At 37.9% G+C, this 25,974-nt stretch overlaps 1 long non-coding RNA gene across 2 annotated transcripts in view; it reads right to left on the bottom strand.

Moving 5' to 3' along the window:
* LOC123795944 (uncharacterized) overlaps positions 1–25,974 on the bottom strand; it is a 61,262-nt gene that overhangs the window by 26,110 nt on the left and 9,178 nt on the right. For both annotated transcript variants that reach the window (XR_015724735.1, XR_006780633.2), the window contains exon 6: positions 24,464–24,606. This is a non-coding gene — a long non-coding RNA (uncharacterized LOC123795944). The remainder of the gene's footprint in view (positions 1–24,463; positions 24,607–25,974) is intronic.

The raw sequence follows: 25,974 nt of genomic DNA, 5'->3' as shown, positions 1-25,974 counted from the left end.
AATATTCAGCTGAAAAATTCCTCAATGCTCCTCCTGGTTACATATCAGCAATAAATTTTGGCCATGACAAAGCAACACTAGAGTCCTCCTCTCCCTTTTAAATCAGTATTTCAATTCCAGCAATGGAAATGATGGCATCAGTACAAGTATCACTCTCCTAGTCCAGCCTCGGACGCATGTGCTCACTCATATAAGTTTTGACAAAGGTTTGACAAAGATTGTTTACTTGACCAAACTTTAGTCAGGTTCTAAACCGTCCCCTAGGCCCATCTGTGCACTGCTCATAAAATCCAGTTTTAGCAAGAATTGTGCTAAGTTACTTTAGGAAGAACCCTCCCACCCTCAATATCTGATCAGGTTCATCATCCTCCACCACCCCTTCGGTGATATCTGATCACTCTGGTCTGTCTTCAGCAAGAAGTCTGTTAGGTCGGTTTAGCCAGAATTCTCCTTATCCTGATGTTTCCTTTTAGTAATTTTTCACCCACTGACCTACACCCTCATCCTTGGCTGTGAATTTCCACTTGCTTGTGCTATATTTGGATTTGACCCCAGTTCTATGCTGAGGTCTCATTTCCTCCATTGCTGTCATCTTGAATAAAATCTGTTTTTACCCCTCTAACTACTGGCCAGCTCTGGCTTTTCTTTGATAGCTTTCTCTGAGAAAGTTTCTCACTAGAAACCACTGTTGAGTACCTAAGTAATCTCATTTTTTGCTCTGTGACTGACTTTTACTGAGCTCCTTCACTTACCCACATGAACTCACACTGCTCAGAATTCAGCCCAAACTGCATATCCATTTCTTTACTACCTGGTGATTTTCCGCTGTTCATCACTTGAATCCAGCAAATGTCCCACTTCATGATTATCCACATATCACCACGTCTCAAGTGTGGTCTACTTTTGATAGAGAGGAGAAAACACAGTACTCTGAGAAAGCGTTAATTCTACTTACTCTTTAACTAACAGTGCAAGGTCTTCATTTTTATTCCTGAATTCTTTTCCCCCTTGACTTTTTAAATTCTCTGCTTCAGAATGGATAAGTCCCTATTCAGAAACAATGCTCAACTCTCATTCAAACATTTTAATTACCAGCTCTCTCTTTTCATTCTCATTTTTCTTGCTGTTTACAATAAAAGAAACCCCTGCCCTCTACCAGACGCAACTTCCTATAAAGGAGCAATGTACTTTGCTTTTTAAGGGTCCAAATCCAGGAACACAATATTTATACAACACGATTCATCTAAATATGCCAAATTAAGATATTTTAAGATTCCCACTTCTCAGAGCTGGCCAAGCCCCATTAGCTTAAACTGAAAATGGCCCCAGGAAAACTCAATCCTCCATTTTGACTATAAAATATATATTCCTGAGAGAAGGGACAACATCACCTGTTATTTCGTAAATATCTTTAAAGACAAGAAGTTCGGGTGAATATGTGGGGAAGAAATTGAGCAGAACCAAAAAACGTATTCTATCAATATTTCTCTTGCTAACTCTCTTAGTTGTTTCTCTAAAACTTAAGCCTTTTGTTTTCATGATAATTTGAGAGAACAGTGAATGATAATGTGCTTGGATTTTACAGATATCTTGAGGGATCCAACAAAAACATAAAAGCGGGAGTGGGAGGTGGGGTGGAGGAGGATCTTGGCTAAGCTAGTAATTACAGATATATTTGACAAGATAACTGAACAGAAATTCTGAAGAAGTCATTCATTTTTCTCTAGACCCTATGGATGTTTCTGTTTCCTGCTGCATGTTCACTAGGAACTATCAAGTCTTCTGTTCCCTGCTACAACAGAGGCATTAGGGCCTTGAAGTGCCAAGTGGTAAGCTATTACTGTGATAAATGGAAAAATTCCTATCTCTCCTGAAGTCATGCTCTGTTACAGGGAAGGACACCCAAAGAATACTTTTAGGTCCAAAGCCCTTATAGAGCTTCTTTCTGATTTTCACCCCTGTGCTACACTGACCTGATAAATAACTCCTTCGGGGGGTTGGCTCAAGAGACAAAGTCAATTAATGGGCTCCATTTTGCATATAGAACTGTCACTCACTCCAACAATGGAAGCTTTCTTCATCACCAGACCATTCTTCCCTTAAACAGGGTTCTCTCTCAGGTGCTGCTTCAGACCCCAAGCAAATAAACCCTGGGCAAGTCCTGCCACCACTAGGGAGGCATACATGAATCCCACTCAACAATAAGTTTGCTCCATCCCCTACTCTCCACAACCTTTCAGCATTCTCTATTCCCAGCTATAAAGTGAAACAGCAATTGTATTTTCCCTGCTCTTCTTTCTTTCCGTTAAGTCTATATTTGCTATCCTGAATCCGGGACTAGTTAGTTCACTTAATTAGCATGCAACACTAGTGAGGTTAAAGTCTTGAATTAGTTGTCAAATGGTTCAGCCTAGCCTGGCCATGGCCCCTAGGCCCAGGTAATATCACTAATCCAGCCACTGCATTATAGCAAGCCCCAGGGGTAAAAAGGGAGGCCAGAGAAGAGACAGTTCCAAGGATACCTGATCTTTTCATGGCAACCTAGTGGAGCCATCTGGCAGCATCACCGTTTCTACCTTTGAATAGTTTGTAAAGTTTGGGGAAGGACAAATTTTCACTGGTGAAAGAAGGATTAAATATCATGGGATAGCATAGACTCAGGTGCTCAACCAGGTATTGCTTTGGGTATTGCCTGGGATTGACACAGTCATTGAAAATGGCATAGAGGCCAAGGAGGCTGAGCAGGGTCTTCAGGGATGCATACAATTTACATAGAAAAGAGGAGTGGGGAGTCTTCAAAAGTGAGGGAAAAGAAACTTTCACATCTTCAAAAACATATTGATTCAGATTCTGACATTTGCTTGTCATTAGTAATGATGACTTTCAGAAAGTATTTAAGTCATTGTAAACCCATGGAAAACAAGGAGGAAAAGCTTCCACGTGACAGATGTTGCTAAACATAATTATCTTTTAAGGGCTAGGATCTATGAGATAAGAACCTACCCCTTTCCATGCCATTTAGACACAAAATTATTTCATCACATTTCCCATCTTCTCACCTAAACTCAAGACTTGAATTTCCTTTCAAACCCAGGACTCTAACACAGGATGAGAGTTAATTGCTAAGAATGCCAGGTGTGAAGTAAATGCTTTGTTACTTTTAAACCAAATTAGCTTTGCTTAATAAGCATCAAGCCTACAAATCTTTTAACCTTTAATGACCTTAAACACCTTATTCTATAACCCAAGTGCTTTGGCAAAGCTAAGGAAAATCACAGTTTGTTTTAATAACCTCTTGATTTACCAATCCAATAAACTTACTAATAAGTTGCAAGAATAAGTTATTTTTTGGACTAAAACCAGCAACATAATTAGCCTGGGGTACCCTTGGGCTCTTAATCACACAGCAGTAACCTTCAAAAGTGGTGACAATGTTTAATACTTTAACAACTGATGCAGTTTCTGTTGAGGAAGAGAAATTTCTCAATGGACTTCACTTTGACTTGTATGGGAGAGATAGGGGGAAGCAAGAACAGAAAATAGTCTTGTTCTTGGAGAGGCAGATACTCCTAGGCTTATATAATTATGAAAGATATTGACCTTTATTTTTTTTTAATTTTTTTTTAATTTGACAGAGATAGAGACAGCCAGTGAGAGAGGGAACACAAGCAGGGGGAGTGGGAGAGGAAGAAGCAGGCTCATAGCGGAGGAGCCTGATGTGGGGCTCGATCCCACAACGCCAGGATCACGCCCTGAGCCGAAGGCAGATGCTTAACCGCTGTGCCACCCAGGCACCCCTGACCTTTCTTATTAATTAAGTATATGTTCTTGCTGTTTGTATTTACCACCTAGATAATGATAATATAAAGTATGGAGAATTTAATGTCTCCCCTTATTCAGGCTTCCATAATTTTTAACAATTTATAATTATTTACTTTAAGAGGGAAGTAGGGATTACAGAAATAACATTAAAAGAAAATATATTAAAAAGCAAGTAGACTTTATTCATGATATTATCTTTGATTTCAAAGCACCACAATGGAGGAGAAGAGAAGCTATGGGTAAAATGGCCATACAGTCATCAATAGAAACTGATTTTCTCCAGTACGTAAAACTGGGAATCATCAGACAAGCTTGAGAACTAACTGTCATTCATCTCATAAATATTTGGAGGCTTTTTGTGTTTACTATTTAACTTCATCCCTCACAATCTTGGAAGAAATCCCTTTAAAGCCCCTGCCATATTTACCATAGGTTGCCAGTTGATTTCCTCTAAAAAGAATAGTTATCATTCACTAAGTACCTATCAGACCAGACATGGTGATAAGTGCCACCATCCCACCCCCCCACCCACATATTTAATCTCATCACGTAACAATCACCTGGAGAGGTACTGTTATTCTCATTTTACAGATGAGACCCAAAGTTTAAAGAGGTTAAATTGCCTACTGTCTCATAGATGGTGAATTGCAGAGCCAGGATACAAAACTTCATCATCTTGAATGGATCTACAAAATGCCACAATTTGAATCATGGGTCTAAAGAGTAACATTTAGAACCCTTACCCCTCTATGCTCATTGCCTTGTAAAATTCTGATTCATGTGAGAAGGCCTATCCAAATACCTGACAGAGTACCTAGCTGTACTTTAAGTTCCTTGAAATCAGATGCCACCTTGTATTCATGTTGTGATTCCTGGTGCAAAGCCCTGGGCACCATCATCTAGCAGATCTCTGATGCTGCTTTTAGTCTGACCCAACAGAGCTACTGAGGAAATGGCGGAATCCTATGCTCACTTGTAAAGTCAATGCTCCTTGTAGAGACACACGCTGAAGGCTCCTTCATGTCAGGCAAATCCCTCACCTCTGAGAAGCCTTTGGAGACCTAGAAATTCTACATCAGGGGACAGACCAGCTCCTTAAGACTGAGTTGTACAGGATGAAGGAGCTTATTTGGAAGAGAAGCCCCATTGGTCCTGTATTCTGTAACTTTGCCATGGCCCCAGACAAGCTCATTTCTTATCAGCATGCCTCTGGATTCCCATAATATCCATTCTGATCCAAACAGAGCTCACTGTCTCCTCAATCAGACAAGGATGCCCAGATCTACCAAACCCCCTGCAGTTTACCAATTTAGCCATTAAAAGCTGCTTATATATTTTCCTGTGTTCCCACAGAACTATGTAGACATTTCTTTTGTGGCCCTTGTCATATGGAAATATTTCATTTTTCATGTCACTTTCTCTCATTAAATAATGAAGTCCTTTAGGTCAAAGACCAGTATTTATTCAATTCTATAATTTTGCCTTACCAATGAGGATAATATATGGTCAGCATTTGTTAATATAATAAAAACAACAATAATCGCTAATAATCCTCAAACATTGAAGACTCTACCAAGTGCTTTAAGTGTATCTTTTATTTACTACTCGTTACATCATTTTAAGATTATTATTCTCTTTTATAGGTAAAGAAAACTAAGGTAATTTGCCCCAAGTCACACTGCTGGTAAGTGTCTGTGATGATTCAGAAGTGTGCCTAACTTCAGGACTTTTAAAGATGAAACCAAATTTTCCACCTATAATCCCAAAATCTTTCATGGCTCCCAGTCCTAACACATACCTGGCACTTAGTCAGTGTTTATAAGGTGACCAGTGAAGCACAGATGAGGACTCAGAAATAGCAATTGTCATTAGTTATACCATCAGAAATTAAGTGCTTCTACTACAGGGACATGTAGCTCAGTTTTCATAGCTATATGAGTGGTGGTAATGCAAAGAGATGGATAAATTTTTCTCTCCTGCTCCCCAATTTTTACCGCTTTTCCTACTGGCTTATCTCACCATTCTCTGTAGTAACTGGTGATGCCAAGACTTGAAACCCAGGTGATGAGTGTCTAAGCCTCTCAGCAGTGAACCCTGCAGGGAAAGGTGAGAACAATTACCAAGAGTGCAACCTACCCTGTCTGCTCTAGAACTGCAGCTCTATACTTTATTAGCAACTAAGTGGGCATTTTATATTCTCCGATTTCCCTGTACTAATTATCTGACTCAGAGTCAATGCAGACAATTAGAAAGAACTGCAAAGGTAGTATCTTTCACATCATAGGGAAATGTCGCTCCATCATTAGGAAAAGATTTCAGAAAATGCCATCTTAGAGGATCTGGAAGACTAGATTTTGTTTTGCTTTCATCCTACAGGCTGCAAAAACATATGCATTCCTAGGTCACTAGGTCCAAGAAGTCAAAGTAAGGTCGCATTTATGAATAGCAGGTGTCATGAAACATTTGTGAAAATGATAAATGAGGAAGCTACAATACTATCTTTTGAATACTCTCCTCAGTTAATCACTTGAACTTGGTTTAATAAAGTCTTTAATTTTAATAGCATCAGACAAATTTCATATCATATGGAAAGACATGTTGCTTTGTGCTACTAATAAAGAAAAAGAGAAATAGATATCAGGGGTGGGAGGGAGTGAGGAAAGGAGGGATGGAGGAAGGATTTGGAAGGAAGGAATGAATGAAATCAGTACCACTGTATAGAGAAAATGGAGAAGACCCCATTTGGTAGCAAGAAACAGATCTCAGTTTATTATGTTTAATGGCCTTGCCATGAAACTCAGCACAACTGACATCCAAAAAAAACAATGCAAGGAGGGAAATACAAGGGTCTAGGTCTTTAAAATGCATTATTTCCTTAGTCCTAAAAAATGGAACCCTATGCTTTCCTATGTTTATGCAGAAAGCCAAAATCAATTTTTTCTGGGAGGGAATATCCCAATTAATCATCATATCTTTTCATATGTCACACTGACCCTTCTCACTTGTCCAAACTAATTTTGTCTCACCTCTTAAATGTTAGGGAAGAGCTAGTTTTGAATTTGTATTAGGTTTTGGTCATTCATAGAGAAATTCAAATCATTAAGACAGTGTGGACACTGCCTTACAGAAATATTCAACCTGGTTGTAGAACTAGACACGTACATATTAAACAAAAAAAGGACAATCCCAAAGCAATTGTCAGCAAGGGCAAAATAAGATGCTTCCTATTACTTAATTACATATTTATGCTATCCCTGTAGTTTTGCTCTACCATCCTGTTATTCCATTCAGAGTTTACAGAAATTCTTAATGAACATTGCTAAAAATAGCATCCCTCAGAGACACATATGACTTACCTTGATAATGATGATTTCACTGCTTTTCTTATTTTATTTGTGCAGCAGGTGATCATTAAAATTAAGCTCTTGATTAAAATTACCCAGGGTAATTTATCTCAAGCTGCCTTTTCATTTAACAAGTAAAGAGATTCATAAATACTGATAGGGCTAAAGTTTTCACCATGCTTAGTAACTCCTTGGGATAGAAGGTGTTATGTTAGCATAAAATCACAATAATTAACTAGAATAATCCAACCCCTGGGTATCAACAGACATTCATGGAGTCATTGGCAAATGTAATGAAGAAATTGTCACTATTATGCATATTTGATATGTTTTAATTAAGAAAGTATGAGCCTTGGCCTTAAATAATTTTTTAATGGAGGTTAAGACCTCTTTCTATTTAGCGTTATTCATCGAAAAATGTTCATCGGCAGCAATATTGCATAGTGTAACAAAATTCTCTCATCTAATAAAAGCAGTAGAGATAATCAAACTACAGTTTCAAGAATAATCACACTCAAGATTTGCTAAATATTCCCTGGACTCCAGTATTGCTTTTATCAAATAGATGGAATGCAGTACTGTTTTGTCCTACTCTCATTATTCTGTGCAGTATTAACCCTTACTCCTTCAAAAGAAAGGCCTCTGAGCTACTCTACATGGTACTAGGCTAGTTTGGTTGCTGCCAAGACTGGAAATCATGCCCAGTTGCAAAAGAGTCAGATCTAAGTCTGTTGCCTCAAGGACTCCAGAGAACTCATAACCTAGCTTAACACATGTGTAGGCCATTGAAACTTTGACGTGGTGACCCAGATGGTAAAAGAGATATGGTTTTATCCAAAATCGGAAGTCCCACAGATCCTTCAATGGTTGTAGCCATTAGATGATATTTTCAAACACACTCATTATTTTACAAAAATAACATATATTAATTTTAGAAAAGGGGAGTAGGATCTTGGTTTCCTGCCCATTTAAAAAAAAAAAATTCAGGGGCGCCTGGGTGGCATAGCGGTTAAGTGTCTGCCTTCGGCTCAGGGCGTGATCCTGGCGTTATGGGGATCGAGCCCCACAACAGGCTCCTCCGCTATGAGCCTGCTTCTTCCTCTCCCACTCCCCCTGCTTGTGTTCCCTCTCTCGCTGGCTGTCTCTATCTCTGTCGAATAAATAAATAAAATCTTTAAAAAAAAAATTTTTCAAAAGAGCTGATGGTCTAATCCCTCGTGTCTGACCCCAGGCCTTCTAAACAACTGCTGTCCTGTCCATCCTTCCTAAGAAATATACACGTTGCACTACATTTAGAAATACATTAATCTGGAACGCCATTCTTCATGGCGAAAGCATTAAGCACATCCGCTGTTAAAGTTTTCCATCATAAGAATTGATAAGGAAATAAACTGTCACCGTATTAGAGACGTTTTAATGTTCTTTAAGCATATTATTTGCACATTTGATTGTGAGCCATCAATAAGTGCTTTCCAGAAGATTTTTTTCTTGGCAGGAAGAAAAGAGATAGAAGTGTATTTGTAATTATGGAAACATGCACAATGTATTTGAAACATCCAAGGTAGGTATGATTTCATAATGCCAAGTGATAAGGAATATATTGAAATAATTATCTCTTTCTTATTAATAATTACTAATTCTATAAGGGAGATAGACAGATGGAGAAATTTATCTGGAGGTTATACCTTTAAATAGCTATATTAAAAGCAGTTAGAAAATGACTTCTGAAGTCTGGGTGCAATTGAAGTGGATTTGGCCAGGCCATTTCCATCACAATAGGATTTTTGAAGTAGAGTGCAAAGGGAAAAAAGGGCCCATTACAGACAGATCACCTGATCCAGCCCTAGAGATAATGTGAAATTGTTCCATAAGGTAATGTCTGCAGGGCTTTATCCAGAATAGGGTGAAGTGGATAGTCAGAAAAATGCACAGTTCTAATAACCCTTCTCCTTTATTTTTAGCTTGAAAACCTATTTCCTAATGGCAGTAATGACTAGCCTGCCTACTCATTCATCTTCCATTAAAGATGTAAATGAAAGCAGTATCTTAGGACCACCATCCATGGGGGAGAGTTGCTTGCAGGTCCTACATAATAAAACGGTGAGAGCTAAGGTTACATCATGAGCTTTTTAAAGCCCCAACTCATCTGGCATTTGGTAAAATATGCTTTATCCCACAGGGAGCCTGAGAAAATAAAGAAGAGCCTGAAGAACATGGAAGTGAATTGCATGGGCTGTGTCAAGGGCGGGGGAGGGCGGGTGAAGATACCTTGAATTGCACATATGTACCTCTTCTTAAGTCTCATCTGTAGATAAGACTACTGATCCTTGATCAGGAAAGAGACATCAATGTGTTATGTTCTTTCTACAGCATAGCATCCAAACGTCACATTAATCAGTCCAAAATTCAGTATCATAAATCATATCCTAACTCTTGCACTATGGCATGGGCAATTAAGTCACAGGGAAAGTAAGACTTTGATCACACTATTTAAAAATACTGTGGCCTAATACCTGTATCGCATATACACAGATACTCCAGGATTTTATCAGTGTCAACAATGGTCAAGGCATTTTCCTTGACATCTATCTTGACATTTTTATGTTATTTAACATTTGGTGCCATCACCCTGAGGGAAGATCATCTGGGTTCCCTTGATTCCATGGATTTCTCCCTGTCATTCCATGGACTTCTATTGATTTCACACTCCTGCTTTCTCAAAATTCCATAAACTACCACTCTCTGTGTAAGATAAACAGACCTTGCCATCCTCAGCTCTTTAGCAGAGACATAAGGAAAAGAGAAACAAATTTGGGAGGGAGGAGATCTGGACAGATACATTAGGTTAGATAGCACCCATCATAGGCATCACTATTCATAATTAATCTGTCCTACATTCTAAGTGTAAATTGTTCGGATAAAACAAAAATGCATTGTCTGAATCAGTGTTCTGGTTCAGTAGAGAGAGTAGTTAGAAATACGAAAATATGTAGATGCACATATGATGGACCCCATCTGGACTTCCAAATTTAACTGAGGAGGGGTGCCTGGGCGGCCCAGTCAATTAAGCATCCAACTCTTGGTTTTGGTTCGGGTTGTGATCTTAGGATCATGAAATCGAGCCCCGAGTAGGGCTCCATGCTCAGCACAGAGTCTGCTTAAGACTCTCTCTCCCAGTCAGGGCACCTGGGTGGTTCAGGTAGTTGACCATCCAACTCCTGGTTTCAGCTCAGGTCATGATTTCATGGGTTGTGGGATCGAGTCCCACATCAGGCTCTGCGGTCAGTGGGGAGTCTGCTTGAGATTCTCTCTCTTCCCCCTCTCTGCTCCTCCCTCCACTCTTGTACTCTCTCTCTCAAATACATAAATAAATCTTTAAAAAAAAAAAAAAAAGACTCTCTCTCCCAGTGTAGCCACTCTGGAAAACAGTGTGGAGATTCCTCAAAAAGTTAAAAATAGAACTATCCTACAACCCAACAATTGCACTACTTATCCAGAGGATATACAAATAGTGATTCGAAGGGGCACATGCACCCCAACATTTATAGCAGCAGTGTCCACAATAGCCAAAATATGGAAAGAGCCCAGATGTCCACCAACAGATGCACAGATAAAAAAGATGTGGTGAATATATGCAACAGAATATTCCTCAGTCATCAAAAAGAATGAAATCTCACCATTTGCAATGATGTGGATGAAACTAGAGGGTATTATGCTAAGTGAAATAAGTCAATCAGAGAAAGATACCATATGATTTCGCTCATATGTGGAATTTAAGAAATAAAACAAATGAACACAGGGGAAGGGAAGAAAAAACAAAATAAGATAGAAACAGAGAGGCAAATCATAAGAGACTCTTACTTATAGGAAACAAACTGCGGGTTGCTGGAGGGGAGGTGGGTGGGGGGATGAGGCAACTAGGTGATGGGCATTAGGAGGGCACTTGAGGTAATGAGCACAGGGTGTTATATGCAACTGATGAATCACTAAATTCTACCCCTGAAACTAATAATACACTATATGTTAGCTAACTTGAATTAAAAAAAAAAGAAAAAACTCTCTCCCTCTGTCCCTCCCCACTACCCTTGCTCTCCTCCCTCTCCCTCCCTCTCAAATAAATAATCTTTAAAAAATAAAATAACTGGTCAATTTAATTAACTGAGGAGATTTTTTAGGGCCAGGGAATAAGGGCAGAAGGCTAGCAAGAAAGTAGGTGCTAGCCATCCTTGTGATTTCTACTTTAAACATTAACGTGACCTTATTTGTCCACAAAGCCTCTTGTGGGTGGTAACATACCAGCCATGCTCTCTCAAAATAGATTATAAACCCTTTGAATGTAAAAGTTGTGTCATTCACTTTTACAGCCACAAACCTAAAACAGTAAAACACTATTTAACACATTTAGAAGAAATCCATTAAATGTTAGTTAAATGAATACATAAATATTGAATGAATATAAGTAATGTGCACCTACTTACCATAGAAACTAAAGGGACAGTCTCTGCTAGTAACTGTGTCTTTACTGTTTTCTGCTAAATTATTAGGGTAACAATCGCCTGCTCCCAACGCTCACTGAAATCAGGCAAGAAAACAGTAAGTTTGTGATGGGAAGACAAATTCTTCCTCTAGCCTCTAAGGTCTTCCAACTGGACTAAGAATTAAATTTACATGAGACAGATTGACAGGGAAAAAAAACCCTAAAGTTTTATTATGTGTGCACAGAGGTCCAATAATGAAATTGAGACCTAAAGAAATGACCAAGACAGATAGTTTTTATACATTTTAGACAGAGACAATAAATTTGTCAGGAATTGACAGGATAAAGAAAACAGAAGTTTAGGGGCCCCTGGGTGGCTCAGTTGGTTAAGCATTTGCCTTCCACTCAGGTCATGATCCCAGGGTCCTGGGATTGAGCCCCACATTGGGCTCCCTGCTCAGCGGGAAGCCTGATTCTCTCTCTCCCTCTGCCTGCCGCCCTCCCCCCCCACCCCGCCGCTTTTGCTCTCTCTCTCCCTCTCTCTCTTGCTCAAATAAATAAATTTAAAAAAAAGAAAGAAAGAAAATGGGTGTTTAGAAGCTTTAATTAGAAAGCAGCTCTAAGCAGAATTTAGGCTAAGGTAGTAGATTAGAAAGAAGTAAAAAGTAACAAGGTTTGTTTCTATAGCGTTTTCAGCTTTAGTCCGACGGGGATAAGGTGATAAGGATGTCTTTTTACTTCTTAGTGCAAGGAAGGTATTTTTCATATAGAAAATTTGTTTCTTGCTTTTAGGGACACAAAGGAGTATCTGAGTGTCCTTGTACTCGTTGTTTAAGTAACTTTTATTTAAAATAATCAACTTGCCAAAATGGCACTTTTGAGGGCAGCCTTCCCTTGGCCTCTACATTCAGAACAAGATAAAAATCATTGAAACCAAAGAGGATACATGTAAAAGAAGTAAATGTCTTTGGGGGCTAATAACTTGTCAATGTAAATTCATCGATTGTAACAAATGTGTCACTGGGGTGCTGGATGTCAATAGGGGGAGGTTGTGCACGTGCAGAGATAGAAAATATATGAAACTCTCTATAATTTCTATTCAATTTTGCTGTGAAACTAAATTTGCTCTAAAAAATAAAGTTTATTAATTTTTTTAAAAGTAAATATTGGGCTGGAAAGAATGAAAACATGGAATCCTCAGAAGTAAAGCCAGGCATTTTCCTAAGGTATTTATCCAGGCATTGCTTTTATCATTTTACATATCTTACCTCATTTAATTCTCTAAAAATTCCATGAAAGAAGTGTTATGATCCACATTTTCATCTCTGTGCTCTTATCTGGTGCCTTTTCCAAGGCGTCAGAGCTACTCACAGTAGAGGTGGGATTTGAACCCGGGCCACCTGGCTGCAGGGTCTATACTCTCAAACTCTACTCTTTCCTGCTTCACAAATGCAGGCTGCATCTCCATGGGAGGTGAGGCAGACTGCACATCTTTATCGCATTTAGTAAAAAGCTTTTTCTGTCCCTTGTTATATAAATCAGAAAAAAAATCACATGGCTCCAATTTCACTAAAGCTTGGAAAATTAAACACACACACACACACACACACACACACACACACACCCCACATGTAATTTGGAATTGGACGTCTGTTCTTTCTCAAATCTAGTATCTGCTTCAAAACACAGGGACTGCAGGACTTAAATGCTATCACAATTTTCCTTTTGTTATTATTCAAAGATTAGAACTTCTTGGACACCACAGAGATAACTAGCATGTGTTATTTCAAGTTCCTCATCACAATATTGAATAAAATCCCACAGAATAGGAACCTCAGTCAAGTGGAGCAGGTGTTAGCAGAGTCTGATACAATCAGACTCTACCCTTATCTCAGTGCCTGCAGCCCAAGCCTTTCTGCACTAGAAAGGATTTACCAGTCTCCTGAGGGACAAAGAAAAGTAAACCTCATGAAAGAGAGTGCTCACAACGGTAGGAATACCAATGCCCCAGGGTGACTGTAGCAATAAACAGGGGTTAGTGCAAGGCATATGCTACCCGACATTAGAAAGTAATATCAAATGAAAGATGTTTATTGAATTGGCCTCTAAAACAGACAAATGCCCAATGACATAGCTGATGAAAAAAATCAGCTTGCTACTAAACATTAAATGGATCAATAATCTCTTAACTCCAACCTTGTGAGCAGGAGCTTGCAGTACAATATGTGGCCTGTCCTTTTAAACAAGCTGTCTTCAATGTTTATCGTTAACTAAAATAATTTCCTTTTTTCCATATTTGGCAATGATATACTTAATATTCCATATTACAGGTTTCCCCCATTATCTAAAAGTAGAGCTCCCTAAGAAAACTTTCTTAAGCCTTTCAAAAGAGCATAAAGCAAAAAAGCAATTACCATTATTTTATATGGAAATTTTTTGAGTGCTCCCAAACTCAAAAAAATAACTTCTCTTAGGCTTTTCTGATAACCTTAGAACACATCTCGCTAATGGAATCACAAAATAAATCGAGATAAAGCACAAAAGCTACACACTCTACAGCTCCAGCAGCTTGATGCTCAGATGCTGAGCGCAGTTCCTGGAGAAGGAGTTTGGTGGGGTCACTCTTGCTGCTCAGGGTGCAGTCTCTGCTCAGGTTTACTGCAAAATAATCCCTGAATGCTATTTTTGCTTTCATCCTTTTTTATTTCTTTTCTTTTCTTTCTTTTCTTTTTTTTTTTTTTTTGTAAAAGCAAAAATCCTTTTCAGATTTCTTTCGGTTAGCAAAAACAGGTAAGCAAGGCAGAACACAAACTTTGGAAAAGCAGCACAAACCTGTAAAGCAAATTGCATTTTTACCTTTCTTAAAGGCTGTTCACATTCAAGACCTTTCAAGATCATTACATACATATCATTTTATTCGGATGATAATAGCATGATTTCTATTTTATGAGCAGAAACCACAGCAAAGACTTAGACAATAGTCAGTGAATCTCCACAGTCATAATGAAATGTTATGAAGCCCTTGGTGACAAATCATATTCATAAAGTTACTGTCTTATCAGCATAGATATTCTCATCCTTATTCACCTATAGACAAGAGTGAGAAAAGAGTCAGTAAAAGACCATGCAGAAAATGTTCTGATGGGGAAATGCAGGGAGAATGAGAATAGGTTAATGGGGTGAGGGTAGATTTAGGGTGAAATCTCCATATTCATGCAAGTTAAAAGAGTGTATCTTTAAAAATAAAAGTGTGTTGGGGGGCGGATGCTTAGTAACCTCGATTTCTTTCTGTTCTCTGTTATTATTTCCCTCCTGTGACAAACTTCAGGATGGAGAGCAATGGCAAGCCCTACGTATGAATGAGAGAGCCGACTGTGCAGGCAAGTATACTGTTCCAATGATCTGGCAGCAGTTGGGGACACTGCCTCATGCTGGTATGTTTCAGCCAGCCCTCTAGAGGCAAATATAAGTTTCTCTTCTACGTAAACCTTAGTTCCTGCTATCACCCAAAACTACTCATCAGAGCTTCCAATGCTGCCAATCTTAAGAAGGTAGGATAGGGAAGAACGAAATAGTTCTGAAAATAAAGTTCTGAAATGAAGTATATTCCCATGAAACCAACATGATGTAGAGAGAAGCAAATGCTAAAATAAAAACGAGGAAAAGGTAAGGAAATTCAGACCAGAAATAAGGAAGTTCCCCAAAGCATTTAGAATGAACAAATACTGAAATGACTGTCCAAGGAGGTTTCATAAGCCCTTTGAGCTAATTAACAAATATTACAGGGAAGAGCAGGCTATCCTTAACATCAGCCAAATGTCTGTGGGGCCTTTTGGAAAGTAATGGAGAAAAAGAGAAGTTTATCATTGGAAATTTAAAGACTCCTGGGTCCACAGAAATCCTCAGGCAACCCGCTTTCAGCCAGTATGTATTTGACACCTATCTTCTCAAGTGCTATGTCACATACTAAAGATATAAAGATATAAAAATGCAAAGTCGGCAACCAAAAATGAACAAGGTAAGTTTTGAAATGAGACAGACCATGTAATTAATTTCTGTTCTTTACTCAGTATATAGCCTTGAACAAGTACAATTTCCATGAATATTCAGTTTCCTCATTTATAAAATGGAGGTAATTAGACTTAGGAAGAGTAAACAAGGTAGTATAGACAAGTGTGGGCATAGTTTCTGGAGCAGAAAAATCACCCAAATATTGATGATACTGACAAAATTTTACTAAGAAATTATTATACTCATATATATATATAGAGAGAGAGAGAGGCACTTTCTTCTCTATTCCTCAGAAAATATCACAAAGCAGGAGTAATTATTACCCCGTTTTCAAATAAAGAAACCAAGGTTTGCAAAGTTTTGATGACTTTCCCTTTTTAGCCAAATCGGTTTCTGAAAGGACTGAAGGATCATGTTTGCTTTGGACTTTTTGGAATTATGGGGGATAATGTACAGTTTGCAGGTCATATATAGTATGGCCTTATACTTTATCTCCACATGGGGATACTTTTGAAAGAGGAAAAGGATGGTAAATGGATGGAATGCCAAAAAAACATAAACATGAAGTGTTCTGAGTGAAACAGGACTTGTTAGTAGTTATTTGTAAATTTAAATCCCAAAAAAGTATGAAAGAAGGATGTTCTCCGATCACAACAAAACTACAAATAACAAAAACAGTATTTCCAAACTACCCATGGGTCAAAGAAGAAACCACAAAGAAATTAGAAAATATTTTGAATGAAATGATAATGAAAACCCAAGTATCAAAATTTGTGGGAGGTAACTCATGCCGTGGTTAGAAATAAATTTATAGTTGTAACATTTATATTAGAAAAGAAGAAACCTCTAAAGTCAATGTTTAATATCTTGCCTTAAGAAGCTAAGAAGAAGAGGGGCAAATTAAGTCAAAAGTAAAGACAAGGCAATAAAGAGTGAAAAGCAATAAAATGAAAAACAGAGAAAATCAATGAATCCAAAAGCTGGTTCTTTGAAAAGACCGATAAAGCTGATTAATTTCTAAGTAGATTGGTTAAAAAAAAAAAGAGGGAAAAGAGGGAAGAAACAAGTTATCAGTGTGAAAGGGGAACATCACTACAGATCCTACAGATAATATGAACAACTTTTTCTTACTAATTTGACAATTTAGATGAAATGGAAAATTCCTTGAACTACACACATTACCAAAACAAACACAAAACAAAGTAGCAAATGTTAATAGACCTGGAACTATTAAAGAATTTGATTCATAGGTAAAAAAGTTTTCCACTAAGAAAATCCAAGCCCAAAGGGCTTCACTGATGAATTCATTTATGTAAAAAACAAAAACAAAACAATATAAATTGATTAGTGATGCCTTATACACAGTAAGCAAAATTATTTAACCTCTCTGGGCCTTAGTTTCTTCTTGTGTAAATAGGAATTTCTATACCAAAACCTCATAGGCTTGCAAAATGATTAATTATGATAACTGATTTGCAGCCTTTAGCACAGTGCCTGTCATATTGAAGTATTTAATAAGTGCTAAAAATTATTACTTTTTATTATTATTTTATCTCAATATCATATGGTAGTCATCTAAGTGTATTAAATCCACCATTTTTTCTTTTTTCTTCCCTTGAAACCATTTCTCCCAAATCTTGTAACCAAATATGGAAAAACTGCGAATTTGGGAAATCATAAAGATAAGTTCAGATGCAGAACAAAACAAAGCCAAACAAACAAGTAAAAGCTTTCAATATCCCTGTTTAAAAAGAAAAGCCAAATGCGGCACCTGGGTAGCTCAGTCGTTAAGCATCTGCCTTCGGCTCAGAGCCTGATCCCAGGGTTCTGGGATTGAGCCCCACATAGGGCTCCCTGCTCAGCTGGGAGCCTGATTCTTCCTCTCCCACTCCCCTGCTTGTGTTCCCTCTCTCGCTGGCTTTCTCTCTCTCTGTCAAATAAATAAATAAAATCTTGAAAGAAAGAAAGAAAGAAAGAAAGAAAGAAAGAAAGAAAGAAAGAAAGAAAGAAAGAAAGAAAGAAAGAAAGAAGGAAGAAAGAAAGAAAGAAAGAAAGAAAGAAAGAAAGAAAGAAAGAAAGAAAGAAAGGAAGGAAGGAAGGAAGGAAGAAAGAAAAAAGAAAAGCCAAGAATCAGAGGAACATTTGTTATAAGACTGGTTCGGCCAGTTACAGCCCATCTAAAACTGCCACCTATAGATTCAGTTCTGTTTCATTTCTAAGATAAATCTAGACTTAGAGCAGAAAAGACTTGTGTATTTTCATCCTTACCTCTTAGTCTTCTGCTCTAAACCGGTGAACGCTTAACTAAGACGAAACCACTCTTACTGGGATTTCCAGAAAGGTAAGATTCAGTATTGACTGTTAGATACCTTCACTTTCCAGTCACATTCCTTGTTATTCTGATACTGTTGAATGACTTCTGGCTTCTCAGCTGTACCCCAGTCCTGTTCTCTCCTGAGCAATGCTTTCTACCACACTCCTACTCCAGTACCTCCAGTTTATAAAACATGGCACCTGCCTTTGTCCTTTCAAAAATTATACCCGGGCACTGTCCTCAAAACTCATGCACAGCTTTCTTGTTGCAGTCCTGTAGAGCACGGAATGACTCAGACCGAACATAGCAGTCCTCCAAATGGAATTTCTAAACAAATGGGCTCCGCAGACTGATTATTTTAAAAATGTCTCCGTCACCTAGACACAGATGAGCAAATGCTCTTGGTATCTTATTGAAATCTTTGGTGAGTCTGCCAGAATACAATTTTGGTGTTTTTAAATGCATTTGACAGAGCTGAGTTGATTTTTAATTTTATCTGTTAAAAAAAATCAATCAAAAAATGGTTTTTATGAACCCATTTGTTTAATGTTCTACACTGTATTGGAAGCTATAGGAAATTAAAAGGAAGAGAAACCACAGTTTATGACTTCAAAGACTTTACAATCCAGTTGTGCGCGCACACACACACACACACACCACTCACAAAACAAGAGTACACAAAAATATGAAAAATTAATAATGATAATCTCCACCTATTGAGGTCCTACAAGACTGAGCACTTTACAAAGGTGCTTTTGCAGCCTTGCAAAAATTCTGTAAGTTCTCTCTTATCTTTTCCCCATTTTCACAGTTAACAAAATAGGCAGAACCAAGTCTATCCAATACCAAATCTCATGCTCCTTTCACTAAACACAAAATGAAGCAAAATAAAATAAATGCGAAATCCTGGGTTCCTCTTCAGATTCTTATTCAGTTGAGATCTGGCCTTTGATACCTTTTTCTCTAAGATGTCAGGCGATCTACTGTACAGGCAAGGCGGAGAGCTGAACTAAAACAATAGTCATTATATTGCCCATACACACAATATATAATATGGAAAAAGTATAGGTATTAAGAAAGTTCAGTAAATGATAATTTCTAGCAGGAAAGCTGGAATGAAACAGCTTCCTCTACAACAGATATTTCCCAGCCACAAATACTTTAATGCTAATCAACTTATTCCAAAGTCATAACTTGACTACATATGTATGTATACACACACACACACATATTAATCATAAGAGCTTGCATCGTATCTTCACAAGTACCATTTCATTTTAAGCATCATAAGAATTAGGGAGTAAGTAGGGGTAGTTACTTTATTTATTTATTTCCTACTGAGAAAACCAAAAGCCAAACTTATTGCAGGTCACACAGCTAACCAGTGACTAAACACTGTGCTCATTTCATTATTTCACTCTGACTAGCCCTGTCCAATATCCCTACAGCTCAATGACACTGAGGACAGGCTACATTATCTGTGCGACCCAATACAAAATGGAAATTCAGAGCTCCTTGTTCAAAACGTGCCCAGAATTTCAAGATAGCAACTGCAGAGTATGAAACCAAGTGTGAAGCCTTTCTAAGTAACTGCAGAGGTGCATATGCCCGTAAAGCTGGCCCGATGACACCACTGCAAATTAAACCATAAAATCAATAATTCAAGGAGCTACTAATTGAACAAGGCAAAGGGTATGGATGCATTAAAAAGAATCACTTCTCCAGGAAGCACTGCAAAAGTACCTGAGACAGATGCAATCCAAGCTGTATGATCATAATCACCCTCCTCTAAGTAAATTATTCAGATTAGGAAATGCATGCCCATCAGCTTTTGGTAAAATAAGATAAATGCATTTCTTCCCAAGTTACTTACTGAACACATTAATATGTATTTTTCCCAAATGTAATGAATTGATATGCTTCAGACTGTGACAAGGTGAAGGCATCAGAAAGTTCATTCAAGAGCAGAAAAAATATCAAATTAACTTGTAGCTTTCAGCAAACCCCCCCCCATTTGTCCTATGCTTCCAGCATGTCATTTCAGAATAAACAGCTTCAAAAACGGAGCTATGCAGATGCTTTCACAACAGAGTAAGAGCTGAAATAAGCACCTGACAGCGCTAGCAATGAATAGCAGATGTTCTCAGGGGAACTGGGATTGGTGCTTTGAATTTCAAGAGTAACATGATCTTCTGGAATGTAGAAAACCCCACTGTTGTCAGTAACTTCTGTAGAATCCCTCAATACTGCAAAACTAATTGGGTTGAGAGCCAGCTCCATTCCTTGTGAAGGAACGGTGAGGAACGCACACATTCCCTTTCTTGTCTCTTATCCAAACTTCAATCTTATTAGAAAATCTCTGAAAACTGGAAGTCTTGTCAAGAAAACTCTAGAATGATTTTTGAACCAGGAAATGTGCAATTGAAAAGTGGAGGAGGGAAGGAAAGTTCTAAGTGAATAAAACATGTCTCTTTTTCATTAAAAATAAGATAAATGTGATCTAGAAAAAAAACATTTAAATCTATCAAACATGAACAAGGGAAAATTTACAGAAATGTTTCTTTTATTCTTCAAAACAAACATCTACAGATGATAATTTCTTATTGGGCAGCAATCATCTACACCATTTGGTAGTGAATATAAACAGTTGCCCTTCCTGGAGTTCGAACAATCTGTATTCCAACCCCCAATATGGGTGAGCTTGATTGTGGCTATTAGGTTCTTTTGATATGTAAGTAACAAAACTAACTTAAGCAAATAGGAAATGATACCAGGGTATATTCCTAAATCCAAGAAATATTTGTATAAGCAGGTCATAGGAATGGGGTGGGCGTGGGGAGGACTAGGACAGCTCCAAGGACCTCAAATGGACTTGGTGGATCTTTTCTCTTAGGCTCTGCCATCACAGCAACTTGGTCTCTGCTGAAAGATTCAATGGCATTCATGTAGAGAATACATCCACACTCGGAACTCTTCTAATGCAGGTGTGTTAAGTTGAATGCATTTTATTGATAAGCATCACTTGCAACTCGCACACCCAAAAGTACTAAAATGTTCACAAATACCCAAAAGATGTGGAACGTGAATGTTAGTTCTAGGACAGGAGAGTACTATTTTCAGGCTCCTTTCACTTGCCCTCCCCATGAGTGGACAAGAAATAAATTTGAGTGATTGAAGACAAAAAGAACTTTTGTACTATGGGTGTGCTTAAGTAAGGACAGGTGTTTCCCTAAAGATTATTGCAAAGAACTAGCACAGCATAGTGGTAAAGATACGGATTTTCGGAGACGCAGAAATCTGAAATGATCCGTTCCCTAGCCAGCTGTTTGAGACTGGGAAAGGTACAAACTATTCATGAATTTTAGTTTTTAAATAATACCATTTTTCTCTGACTATTAAGGTAATGCAGTCTTTCTGGAGATGGGAAAAACATAGGAAATTTCAAGACATACACTGTAATTGTCCTGTAATCTCATCCCCTGGGCCTGAGAGTTAAAATTGCAATAGAATTCTTATAAATTTCCAATCTATGCATATATGAACATATATATATTCCCCACAATCACTGTTTTAGCTGCATACCACAAATTTTGAAGTTTTGTTTCATTTTCATTCAGCTAAAACTATTTTCCCTGGCAATTTTTTCCTAGATCCATTAATAATTTAGAAGTGTGTTACTTAATTCAAAGTTTCAGGAATTTCCAAGATATCTTCCTGTTATTGGTTTCTAATTTACTTCTGTTGTGGTCACAGAACATTCTGGTATTACTTCAATCTTCATAATTTACCAAAAATTGTTTTATGGCTCAGCATGTGGTCATCTTAAGTGTTCTATTTGCACTTGAAAAGATTGTTTTCTACTCTTATAGAGCACTGTACTCTATAAACATCAATTAGTTGGGCTGGTTAATAGTGCTGTTCAGTCTTTTATATTATTACTATTTTCCTGTAGCAATTATTAAACCAAATTTTAGATTAATATTTTGAAATCTCCAATCATAATTCTAGGTTTATCTATTTCTCCTTAATTAATGCCAAACTTTGCCTTATGTATTTTCAGTCTATGTTATTAGGCATACAGGTTTAGCTTTGTTATGATTTGTTCATGAATTAACCCTTTTGTCTTTATGAATTTTTCCTCTTTGTCCCTGGAAATCTTCCTTGGTGGGAAGATGATTTTTTCTGATATTAGGTAGTGACTCTAGCTTTCTCAAGATTACTCATTGTATTAGGTGTTTTTAATATATTTTCAGTCCTTTTCATTAAATCTATCTTTGTAAAAAGTGTTTCCTGTAAATTCAATATAACTAGATTTTTGTTTTAAAGCCAGTTTTACAATCTCCACTTTTAATTGTGTATTGAGATCATTTAGTTATCAACATTATTATGTGTAAACCTACTATCTTTGCTCTTTATTTTCTATACATTGCATCTTTTCTTTGTCCTTTTTTTCCTGCCTTCTTTTGGATTAATAGAATATTATTATATTCTGTCCTAGCTCCACTTTGGCTCCTTAATTATACATCCTTGTTTCATTTTGTCAGTGGTTACTCTGTGGTTAAAATATGCATCTCTAACATATCTTCAAATACTATAGCCTTTCATGTATGACATAAGAACCTTAGAACAATATCCTTTTATTCCCTCCCTAGTCCTTCATGCTGTTATTAGACATTTTAACAAGAACTTAATACAAGATATCTTCTCCTCAGGTTTTGTACCAAGTCCCTTTCCCATAAGTAGTATGTGTAAAGTACTAATTTTCAACATCCTTACCAACCCCTTGGAATTGTCACATTTTTAAATTTGTGCCAATATGATATTTATGAAATAATACATCATGATTGTTTTACTTTGCATTTCCCAAACAAAATTCTTGAGGCTTGGCATCTTATCATTTTTTATTGGCCATTGTGTTTCCTTTCTGACAATGAAAAGTTTATATATATTATACACATTTCCATGGAGTTATCTTTTTTCTTGTTGATCTGTGAGAGTTTTTATTTAATAAACTCGAGATATTTATCCTCTAATTTATTCATTGCAAATACTCTCCTTGTCTTCACCTTTTGACTTTGTTTTCTGCATTTTTAGACGGACAGGTTTTTTTTAATTTAGTGAAGTCTAATTTCTTAATATTTTCCTTTATGGTTTGAGCTTTTTAGATCATTAAAATAAATTCTTCCCCGTTCTAATAAAATGAATAATTTCTCTATTTTCTTCTAAATGTTTAAAAATTTTGCTTTTCGTATTCAGGCCCTTAATCATTCAGAATTTAAACTTTCTGTTATCTTTTGTTCTGTTTTTTTAATCCTCCCTACACACAAGCACATTCCAACAATGCATCCCCTTTTACCTCAATCCTGACTTTTTTATAGTTCAGCTTAGTTACCCCTTCCTTCATGAAGCTTTCCTTGACTACTCCAGCCCTCAATGACTTTCCCTCCTCAACTTCCTAAGACATTTATCACTGAGCTTTGTTATTAATTGATGCTTATGCATGGCTGAGAGTTAGAAGGCTAGGCAACATTCAGGCAGATAATCTTAATGAATCAAGAGGGCCAGATTTGAAGATTTTAAACAGAATGGAGAATGGAATAGCATAAGTCTTGTTTTAAGGGGAGTTGCTACTCAGCCCTACCAATTATTTCTGTGTGGTACATATGCTCAGCATGGCCAGATCTCTCTCTCTCTCTCTCTCTCTCTCTCTCTTTTTACAATAGAACCTAGAAATGCAAAAATTTTTATGTGAGATATTCAGACATTTAACTATTGCCAACTCATTTCAAGATATTTTTAAAGCTTTATATGTGTATATTTCAGGGGTGGATGGTTATCTCCTGGTCAGATTCAGTCACCCCATTACCAACCTCTAACCTCTGGTTTGATTGTTTCTTATTAGTTGATCAGTTTAATCATCTCTTCAATTAAATCATAAACCTCTGAATATAGGAACACCTACTTTGTAACCACCACAGAAGCTGTCACAGGAAGAAGCTTATGATAATTGCTCCATAAACCCCTGATTAATGGTTAATTGATGGGAGACATCATTCGCACACCCTGTGCCAAAGTCCTGTCTACACTGAGGTGCTAGGGAGAGGAGTGGAGCAGATCCCACAATGAGGCACTATGACCAAGATGGCTGCCCATCCAGTGACTGTCATTCCAGCGTGGCATGCTTAGAAAATAGATCCTCCCAAAGCCAGGTCATTTCTTCCCAGGGCTGGGATACCAGGACACATTCTGGACACTCTGCCAGGATAAATTCAAGAGTTTTTAGGTACCAGTAGTCTAGGTAGTACAAAGAGCAGATGCCCAGTTCCTAGAGACACAAACAGGAGTAGAGAGAAGTAGAAAATGCCTCCAACCCCTTCATCTTTTAGAATAAAATCCTGCCTCTGAGGAAAGTTATGGCCTGACCATTGCTGTTTATTTGTAGTTCTGGGTCCTTACCCTGAGAATCACCAATCTCACAGTATCAAGTTCACTTACAGCTTGAGGAATGAACCAAAGGTCCATCTCTGTAGAGAAGGTAGGCTTCAACCAGGAACCAGACACTCAGATTCAAAGCTTCAGTTTATCTCTGTAGAGCCCTAGCTGAGGTGCTTGGCCTCTCTGATTCTCTGTCTTCTCACCTTTAAAATAAGAACATTAAAATTACAACTCTCTCTTAGTCAAAGAAGCAGTGCTGGGGTGGTGAAGAGCACAGACTCAAGTAAGACAAGAATTTTAATCTACTAGTTGAGCGACCCAGAGAAAGTTACTCAACTGACCTCCCTGTGCCTGAGTTTCCACACCTACAAAATGAGGATATATAGAATTTATCCCACTGGGTTCCTCTGGAGACCAAATGACATTATGCATGTAAAGCTCACTATAAATGACAGGTTTGAGTTCATGGGTGTGTGATAAATTGGTGACTATAAGGCATCATTATTATAGGGTCTTTTGTTCCATTCTCCAGAACGAAAATACCCCCAAACAAAGTGACCCTTCCATTGTTATTGTGTTGTTGTTATTGTTATTACTTCCCCAAGACCGCAGGGTCACGTGAAGGAAAACTTAGTAGGATCTATTTCTGCTGAAAGCTAATGTGTTCTCTCCTCTGAGGCTACACGACTTTCACCCTCTGTGCCTCATGCCCACCTGGAAACCGTCCCAAGGAAAAGCACTTCTGGGACGAGGAAACAAATCCTCAATGGTGCTTCAAAATATTACACAAAAAAAGTCCTACAAGTTACTAAAGTGCATCTCTGAGTGTGTGTCTCTTTGCCACATGGTGTCTGAATGTGCCTCCATGTAGCTCTCCATATCTCTGTAAACAGCTTTCTAAGGAGATTACGAAAAGGCTCCCTTTGCTCAGGATTCGGCTGCATTCACCTTCAGAGCACGGTGCCTTCTGATTCAACATCCTGCTTAACCAAGGTGGGCACCTGCGGGGAAGGGTCTATGGAGGGACAGTCTATTCCCTACTTGCAACTCCCGCCTCTAGAGAAGTTCTAAAAATCTGAAGGTCTTCACCCATGCAGACAGACTCGTATTCAGACAAGAAAAGGTAAATTCTCAGATGATCCTTGAGAGCACTACTACATGTGGCGAGTACCTGGAGCTCAGTAAGTGCTCACTAAATACTTGTTGGCTGAATGTATTGGCTTTTAGCAGCCTGAGCAGGCAATCCAGAGGGCTCTCTCAGCCAGTTAAAGGAAGCACAAAAAGTCAATGAGGATACTTTCTGAGGTCACTGACTTTCGCACCAGGGGAACCCTCCCGTGCAGCAAAATACTCATGGAAAAGATAGAGGTAAGGGATATGCTGATGTTCTCAGTGAGAGATAGGTAAGGAAAACATTCAACACATTATGTACGCTGAGCCTATTTTAAGGAAAGATTAATAGTTAAAGATAATGAGGGTTGGATTGCCTGGAGAAGCTAGAGACAGGAAAGATGGAAGCCTCCCAGAATTTTATTCTATTTTAAGTAGGCTCCACATTGGGCTTGAACTCA

Source organism: Ursus americanus, chromosome 6 (genome assembly GCF_024610735.1).
Source record: "Ursus americanus isolate L20-20 chromosome 6, mUrsAme1.1.p, whole genome shotgun sequence".
NCBI lineage: Eukaryota > Metazoa > Chordata > Mammalia > Carnivora > Ursidae > Ursus > Ursus americanus.
Note: the sequence above shows the minus strand (reverse complement) of the source record. Positions and strands in the feature narration are given on the sequence as shown.